Source organism: Octopus bimaculoides, chromosome 14 (genome assembly GCF_001194135.2).
Source record: "Octopus bimaculoides isolate UCB-OBI-ISO-001 chromosome 14, ASM119413v2, whole genome shotgun sequence".
Lineage (NCBI taxonomy): Eukaryota > Metazoa > Mollusca > Cephalopoda > Octopoda > Octopodidae > Octopus > Octopus bimaculoides.
In genome coordinates, this window is record NC_068994.1 from 18,124,285 (window position 1) to 18,133,635 (window position 9,351).

Here is a 9,351-nt window from a genome sequence, read left to right on the forward strand (position 1 = left end):
GTGTTGGAAAAAATGCTTAGCAGCATTTCTTCCAGCTTTTTATGTTCTGAGTTCAAAGTCTGCTGGGTTAACTTTGCTTTTCATCCTTTTGAGGTCAATCAAAATATGTTCCACTGGGATTGATGCAATCCACAAAACCCTCCCTCTAAAACTGCTGGTCTTTAAACCATTATTATTATTATTAAAGTTGGCAAGCTGGCAGAATTGTTAGCATGCCAGACAAAATGCTTAGTGGCGTTTCATTCACCATCTGGAAGCCTGCACCGGACTTCTGTCTGTTTTGGCAGGGTTTTTTATACCCTTCCTAAAACCAGTCACCCAGTAGAGTGGATTAACGAGTGCTTTTTACATGGCACAAACACAGGTGAGGTCACTTTTGGCAAGGTTTACACACACACACACACACACACACACACACACACACACACACACACACACACACACACTAATGTTTGTTTTTATGTCAAGTTTGTTCACCTTCACCAGACTGTCTGATGAAGGCAAGCAAGATGAAACTTTGAAGTCAGTGTCAACCTCTTCCTTGTAAAAGTTTAATGAAATCATTGTTTTAACATCCAAGGCCAATTTTCTACAGCTACAAGTCGCCAACTCTCACCTGTTTCCACATAAAGTAATATTTATTCATGACCAGACATATTTCCACAGAATATTGGAAACAAAGAACACCACTTGCATTATGGGGATACTCATTTACAACTGTCATGCACGCACGCACACACACACACACACACACACACACACACACACACACACACAAGGCATCTGTTAGTTTGTCTACCAAATCTATTTAGAAAGCTGAGCTTTGGTCAACTCAAAACCAATCTCCCCCCAACACCAATGACATAAGACTATGCAGCACTGTCCTGGAAAGTGTAAAGACTTTTCCATACCTCAGAAGCTACCTGTCCAGCAATTGCACCATTCAGAAAAGCATTGAGAATAGGATCAATGCAGCCCATACGGCTTTCAGAAAACTCTCAAACAGGTCTTCCTAAACCATTGAAAATCATGGTATTCTGAGCCATTGTCCTTTCCACTCTCCTCAATGGCTGTGAGATGTGGGTGTTGTATTGATGAACCTTGATGAAAATTGAATGTTTCCAACAACATAAACTTCACACAATCACGAGGACTCAACAGAGAGGCTATACTAATTACCAATGAAGATGTTCTGCCCCAGGCTGGACTGACCAGCATTGAAACTGTGATAGCATGACACTGCTTCTATAGGTCAGGACACATCATATATATGCCTCAAATGCACCTCCCCCATCAACTCCTCCTTGCTGAGTTGGTCTCAGATACCTTACCACACAGAGTCCCCAAATTTTGTTTCCGGGACCAGCTCAAGGCCACTCTCCTCCACTGCCCCATTGACCCAAATACTTGGGAGACAATCGTCAAGGACTACCCAAAGTGGCTGCATGTAATCAAGGAAACAGATCTGATAGGAAATAACAGATGTTAAGAGGCAGAGATCAGATGGCAAAGACTCAAAGAGCAACTTGAGTCAATTACTGGGGTTATTATCATTATTATTAAAGTGGGAAGCTGGGGGAACCATTAGCACACTGAGCAAGATGCTTAGCTGCATTTCATCTGTCTTTACATTCTGAGTTCAAATTTCACCAAGGTCAACTTTGCCTTTCCTCTTTTCAGGGTCAATAATATAAGTATCAATCGAGAGCTGGTGTTCAATATAATTGATTATCCCCCACCCTGAAATTTCTGGACTTGTGCCAAAATTTGAAATCATCATCATCATCAGCATCATCATCATTATTTTGTCTGTCTTTACATTCTGAATTCAAATTCTGTTGAAGTCGACTTTGCCTTTCATCCTCTTGGGGTTGATGAAATAAGTACTGGGGCTGATGTAATCAACTTAACCCTTCCCCCAAAATTTCAGGCCTTGTGCCTATAGTACAAAGGATAATTATTATTATTATTGGCAAGCTGCCATGATTGTTGGTGCGTTGAACAAAATGCTTAGTGGCATTTCTTCTGGCTCTTTAACTCTTTAACTAGTTTCAGCTTGAGAGCTGCGGCCATACTGATGCACCTCCGTTAAGTAAAATATGGAATGCTTCACAAATTTGCATGTCATCCTTGTACAGAGGCCAAGCTACTCTTCTCTGTACCATTCCAATTTTGGTGTATGTATTGCTGAAACAATGGAATTGACTTTGCCTTTCATCTTTTGGAGATTGATAAAATAAGTGCCATGAATACTGGGACATCAATACGTTCAACTAACCCTGCTTCCTGAAATTGCTGGTCTTGTGCCAAAACTTGAAACCATCATTTTGATACACATCATCATTGAATATTTTTTTGGTTGACATCAATGATTTATGTGTATGGCCATTACATGGCTGAGTATGTATACTTTTGAAAGATTTAAACAGGTATTTATTCAAGAAATTCCACTGACATTATGATGGTGAAGGCTGATATTTCTGCTGTTTTTTTGTATTAGCTACATTTTTTCTGTGATTGTATATACTTATAGACATTATGGAGTTGAATGTTTTGTTGTGTGAGGGTGGGGGTGAGGCAGAGATGAAACAGGAATAAATATTGTAAATTCAGAATGGTACCCGCACAGGCAAGAATATGTGTAGGAGTTTTGTGGTATGCAAAGCAGCTGTGTAGTTTTATGATGTTGTTAGGAGTGAAGAAAGTTGCTTCTGTCTACGTGCTTATGAACATGTGCGTGCGTGTGTGTGTGTGTGTGTGTGTGTGTGTGTGTGTGTGTCTTTGTGCAATATTTATACAAGCTCTGTTGTGCAACATGTCTCTATGGTTTTACATTGTTTGTATTGAAGAAAGTTGCTTCTGTAGGTGTGTGTGTGTGTGTGTATAAATGTTTAAAAGTGTATGGAAGATATGTGTGCATATGTATTTCGAATTATGCAGGCTTCATTAGGCCTATTAGCTTGTTAAGGTTTTATGTTGCTTGTAATGAAGAAAATTGCTTCTTTGTGTGTGCACATGACTTTGCATGTATGTGTATTTCAAGTATACATTTGTGTGTATGCATGTATGGTTCACAGATGCACTGTCTTTTTTATCTGCCTTTTCTACCTCTACCTATTTAACCTCTGCTTCTCAGAGCTTACTGCTCTTACGACATCTCTGCTCATCTTTCCTCCTTTCATTCGTATTGTTTCCACAGCTCTAGGCTCCAGCACAACAGCACTACATTGAGTCCTTCTTTCCCTAGAACATCTATTCTCGAGAATTCCATCCTCACATAGTTTTTCTGCAAATTGTCAGTTGTCGTGATGAGGTCTATGTAGTTGTCATGGAATGTTAACAGTATTCCCGGCTACCTTGGAGGGCTGCAAAGAGGGTCCCCGCCAAGATAGGTGAAACCAGTGAGGTCAACATACCAGCTAACCAGTTGCATAATTTTGCACATAACAGACAAGAAAAGAGAGAGTTAGCTGGGTAGGTGGAGGTGATGTGGTTATGGATATGAGGATATACATGTGTGTGGGTATGTCTTATAGCATATGAAGCAATTATATGCATCTCTGTAACTTGAAATATCGGAAATTGCTTGAATACATACACTCATGTATGCATACATGCATATATATATATATGTATGTATGTATGTATGTATGTATGTGTGTGTGTGTGTGTGTGTGTGTATGTATGTATGTATGTATGTATGTATGTATGTATGTACAGATATACATACATATGTGTGTATGTGGGTGGGGATGTGTATGTTTGTGTCATGCCAGATACACCTAACTAGAATTTTATTATGCACTCCTCTTGTATTGAAACAGTTTCAGCTTACATATCAAGTGCGCAATATCTTTTTCTTCCATCATCACCTCCTCCTCCTCATCACCATCATCATCATCAATAGCATAAAATCAGCAGACAGAAAAGAACCTTAAGCCGCATTTCTTTCTCTGTCTGTGACTGTATCTCTTTTTAAAATCAGTTGTAAAATGTCAGAAATTATTTAAATAAATTCTTTAAGGTCAGGAAACCCACCGTAAATAATACTAGCGATTGTAAACAGAGTATGAGAAACACCTCTTATAGGATACTTCCCTCAATATTTTATCAGTGCTTCCTCATGCAGCAATCAAAAAGAATATATGTGTATATGCAGGCATGGCTATGTGGTAAGATACTTGCTTCCCAGGCAGATGGTACCAGGTTCAGTTCTACTGTGTGGCACTTAGATATTATAGTTTCTTCTATTATAGTTTCAGGTCAACCAAAGTTTTGTGAGTGTACTTGGTAGATGGAAACTGAAAGAAGCCTTTCATATGTGTGTGTGTGTGTGTGTGTGTGTGTGTGTGTCCCACCACCACATGACAAGTGGTGTTGGTGTGTTTACATCCCCATAACTTAGCGATTCAGCAAAAAATAATGATTGAACAAATGCTAGGCTTCAAAAAATAAGTGCTGGCATCAATTTGTTTGACAAAAAGCCTTCAAGGTGGTGCCCCAGCATGGCCACAGTCAAGTGACTGAAACAAGTAAAAGATAAAAGATATTTATAGTTTGGTTTTGTGCCAGGGAAAAGCACCCCTGATGTTATATTTCTGGTAAGGCAGCTGCAGGAGAAATAGATAACCAAAGATAAGCCTCTGTACTTGGCTTTTGTTGACTTGGAGAAAGCCTTTGACAGGGGTCTCCTGATCCCTTATCTGGTGGTCAATGCAGAAACTAGGGATAGACGAGTGGTTGGTGAGAGCTGTACAAGCTATGTACAAGGATGCTATCAGTAAGGTGAGGGTTGACAATGAGTACAGCCAAGACTTCAGGGTACAAGTTGGGGTTTACCAAGGATCGGTGCTCAGCCTCCTCTTGTTAATCATAGTCCTCCAGGCAATAACAGAGGAATTCAAGACAGACTTTCCCTGGGATCTCATCTATGTTGATGACCTTGCTCTTATAGCTGAATCACTACCTGAATGAGAGAAGTTCCAGGTATGGAAGCAAGGTCTAAAATCAAAGGGCCTTAGAGTTAATCTAGCAAAAACCAAAGTCTTAGTAAGTAGGAAGGCAGACAAATCAAAAATCCCTTAAGGTAGATGGCCCTGCTTGATCTGTAGAAAAGGTGTAGGTAGAAACTCCATAAGATGCACCCAGTGTAAGCTTTGGACATATAAGAGGTGCAGCAATATCAGAGGTAGGTTAACAGGGAAAATACCTTTGGTGTGTGGAAGATGCACAGGTACAATAAATGCTGAAAATGTGCAACTATCTTTCCATTATGAAGAGAGAATGCCCTGACACATCTTTACCACCATCTTCTCTATTTTCCAACTGAAGCAACCATGTATCTCCTCTACAACATTACACCTGCTCCCCCCTCTCTCTCTCTCAAACTTTAACCTTTGATCTTGGACAAGTTAGTGCATTGACTTGACGGGTGCCATCTTGCATATTTCTGCTCAGCCTCTGAGCCTCACAGCAGAGCCTGGCTCAATATGGTGCCATCACTTGTGACTGGCACTCAGCTTGATAGCGATTGTCTGCACTTTGGCATTTCCATGGAGGCTTGGCCTCTCTAGATCTGTGAACCTCATGAATGCTGCTGTGAATTCACTATGGATTCTTTCAGCCTCCACCCATTGTCATGCCCCTAAAATGCTGGCTACCTTCTGTGCCACACTGTCCTTAACAAAATCGTAAAACCACAAGCTTCCCTTCCCAGCTCGAGCCAGTTGGGTTAGACTGAGGGGACAGCAAAAGGCTTGACTATATGACAGTTTTCCTGTTCTATGGCAGTATGCTCCTTATTTGGGAGAGCTACATGGTGTGACACCTCCAGCAGCAGTCTGGTGTGTTCAGCTACCAGCCCAGGCTCTGCTGCTCATCAGGCTGAGAAGAGCAAACGGTCAAAGTATTGGTTGTTCTCTGACAAGTTTATGGTCAAGCCTGTGGTAGTGGAGACTTCCGATGTTCTCAGCCCCTGGACCATATCCCTGCTCACCGCTATCAGGGTGGAGATGGTTGTCTGCAAGTGTGAGCCCATGAGTCAGAGTGGATGTTCCAGTGCATCTTCCTTGCCATCCTTTGGGGCAATGCTTTTTCCATTTTGTCTTATGGGATGATGAGGTGGTTTGACTTACAGGAAATCAAGAGAATATAAGAATTTAGTAGCTTACTACCTGTAGTTGGTCATTATATAACTGCTTGTCACCTGGAATATAGCCACCTCCCTCAATACTACTCCTCACTCAGAGATGAGAGGTACCAATACAATTGCTATTGTCACATTTTAGTCAGAAGTCAACTCTTATTAAAGAGACCCATAATCAAAGACATTCCACCTGTGACCAACACACTTGATTTTATTCAGAGACACTGCACAGTGTACCCCGGACTACATGAACCAATGAATGTGTCCTTTCTTTTTATCCAGATGATACAGACAAATTTGAGTGAATTACTTGGTGACAGTGGAGGCGCAATGGCCCAGTGGTTAGGGCAGCGGACTCGCGGTCATAGGATTGTGGTTTTGATTCCCAGACCGGGCGTTGTGAGTGTTTATTGAGCGAAAACGCCTAAAAGCTCCACGAGGCTCCGGCAGGGGGTAGTGGCGAACCTTGCTGTACTCTTCCACCACAACTTTCTCTCACTCTTACTTCCTGTTTCTGTTGTACCTGTAATTCAAAGGGTCAGCCTTGTCACACTGTGTCACGCTAAATATCCCCGAGAACTACGTTAAGGGTACACGTGTCTGTGGAGTGCTCAGCCACTTGCACGTTAATTTCACGAGCAAGCTGTTCCATTGGTTGGATCAACTGGAACCCTCGACGTCGTAAGCGACGGAATGCCAACAACAACAACAACTTGGTGACATCATTGGTGCCAATGCCATGTAGAAAGCACATAGTATATTCTGTAAAATAGTTGGCATTAGGAAGAAGTATTTAGTAGTAGAAACCATTGCAAAGAAGACATTGGAGCTTGGTATAGTCTTCTAGCTCACCAGCTTCTGTCAAACTGTCCAATGCATACCAGCATGGGAAAAAGATATTAAATGAAAATGGATAATGATGATGATGACGATGACATCATTATTGTATAGTTGGTATGCTATTGTTATTGTTGCTATCCTTTAGTCCACAATCAGCTTTGATGAAGCAGACCTGTGATCAAAGGATTTTCAGCCATGACCAACCCACCTTATTTTTGCAAGCATGTGATGAGCTCTCTTTTTCTTTCTAAAGACGCTATTGTGTGATTTGGGAGAGATTTGACTGCTATTTTTAGCAGAATGAGTACCCGTATAGAAGATCCTTCATTAGTTTATGCTAATGCAGTAGATCATTATTTAGAGGTGACTTGGGTTTGGTTTCACATTGCTTATAATGAGCCAGATTGTGTATTTGAGCATGTATATACTATATTCTGCTCTTAGCCAAAAGGCTGAGGAGCCACGAGCATGTATGTACATGTGTGTATGTGTGTGTATATATATATATATATATATGTATACAAAAATTGTTATGAGTACAGGTGAACCCACACACATACATGCACATATTCATACACACTAAGATAGACATTTCTTTTATACATTCCAACCATATGGCTGTAGTCATACTGGAGCACCATTGGGGGAAAAAGTCAAAAGCTGCCTGTAGGACTCAAGCCCCCATCTTCTGTGGTCATGACAAATTTTCTACCATTATACCAAAGTAACCCTTATTTTTTTAATATCATTTTGACCAGAGTACACAAATATTTACTTGTGTTTGTGGCTGGGCACTCTGTTACTTATGATGATAAGAGTCCCAGTTGATTTGATCAACGACGCTACCTGCTTGTGGAATTAACATGCAAGTAATTGATCACTCCACAGACATGCATACCCTTAACATAATTCCCAGGGAGATTCAGCATGCCACACCAAATGTGACCAGGCTGGTCCATTGAACTACTATGTGGAGGCATGTGGCTTAGTGGTTAGGGTATGGGACTCGTGATCACAAGATTGTGGTTTCGATTCCTGGACCAGGCAACATGTTGTGTTCTTGAGCAAAACACTTCATTTCACATTGCTCCAGTCCACTCGGCTGACAAGAATGAGTAATCCTGTGGTGAACCAGCGTCTCATCCAGGTGGGGAATATATATGCCATGAAACTGGGAAACTAGCCTGAGTCATTATGACTCAAGAAGCTAACTAACGTCATTGAACTACTACTCATTTTTGCCAGTTGAATGAACTGGATCAATGTGAAATAAAGAGTCTTGCTTAAGACCCCGACACACCAACAAGATTCAAATTCATGACCTTTGACCTTTGACTTTATGATCGTAAGCTGAATGCACCAACCACTAAGCCACATGTTGTATAAAGTCAGCAAAAGCTATCTATTACTGGATCTCATTGCTACTTTCTATTGTGGAATGAGGTCCTTTGATTTTAGTTTGGGTTCTTTTACGGTTAGTGAGTTCCTGATTCATTTTCAACTATTTCCTTTTTAAATTTAAGTTTTAAAATTTATTTATAGGCGCAGGAATGGCTGTGTGGGAAGTAGCTTGCTTACCAACCACATGGTTCCAGGTTCAGTCCCACTGCATGGCACCTTGGGCAAGTGTCTTCTACTATAGCCTCAGGCTGACCAAAGCCTTGTGAGTGGATTTGGTAGACGGAAACTGAAAGAAGCCCGTCGTATATATGTATATATATATGTGTGTGTGTGTGTGTTTGTGTGTCTGTGTTTGTCCCCCTAGCATTGCTTGACAACCGATGCTGGTGTGTTTATGTCCCCGTCACTTAGCGGTTTGACAAAAGAGACCGATAGAATAAGTATTAGGCTTACAAAGAATAATTCCCGGGGTCGATTTGCTCGACTAAAGGCGGTGCTCCAGCATGGCTGCAGTCAAATGACTGAAGCAAGTAAAAGAGCATATTCTGTTTTGGAGGGCTGCTGCGTGAGGAACTACAGATTAAATACTAAGGTATTTCTCATACGGTGTTTACAATCACACTTGTATTATTTATGGTGGATTTCCTGACCTTAACGAAATTATTTAAATAATTCCTGACATTTTACAACTGATTTTAAAATGATATGCAGTGACACAGAGAGAGACGGAGAGAGAGAGGGAGAGAGAAAGAGAGTTATATAACCAAAGGTTCTTTTGTTTGTTTTATACTATGTTGATGATGATGATGATGATGGTGGTGATGATGATGGTGGTGGTGATGATGAGGAAGATATTGAGCAAACTGCATGTAAGCTGAGACAATTTCAATGTAAGAGGCGTGCATGATAAAATTCTAGTTAGCATATATGGTTTGATACATGTACATACATGCAGATATATATAT

At 40.8% G+C, this 9,351-nt stretch overlaps 1 non-coding gene across 1 annotated transcript; it reads right to left on the reverse strand.

Annotated features, from left to right (window-relative positions):
- Nucleotides 1-2,093: 2,093 nt before the first annotated feature.
- Nucleotides 2,094-2,196, reverse strand: LOC128249459 (U6 spliceosomal RNA). The gene has a single exon (XR_008265580.1). It is a non-coding gene; the product is annotated as a U6 spliceosomal RNA (small nuclear RNA).
- Between the last annotated feature and the right edge of the window lie 7,155 nt (nt 2,197-9,351).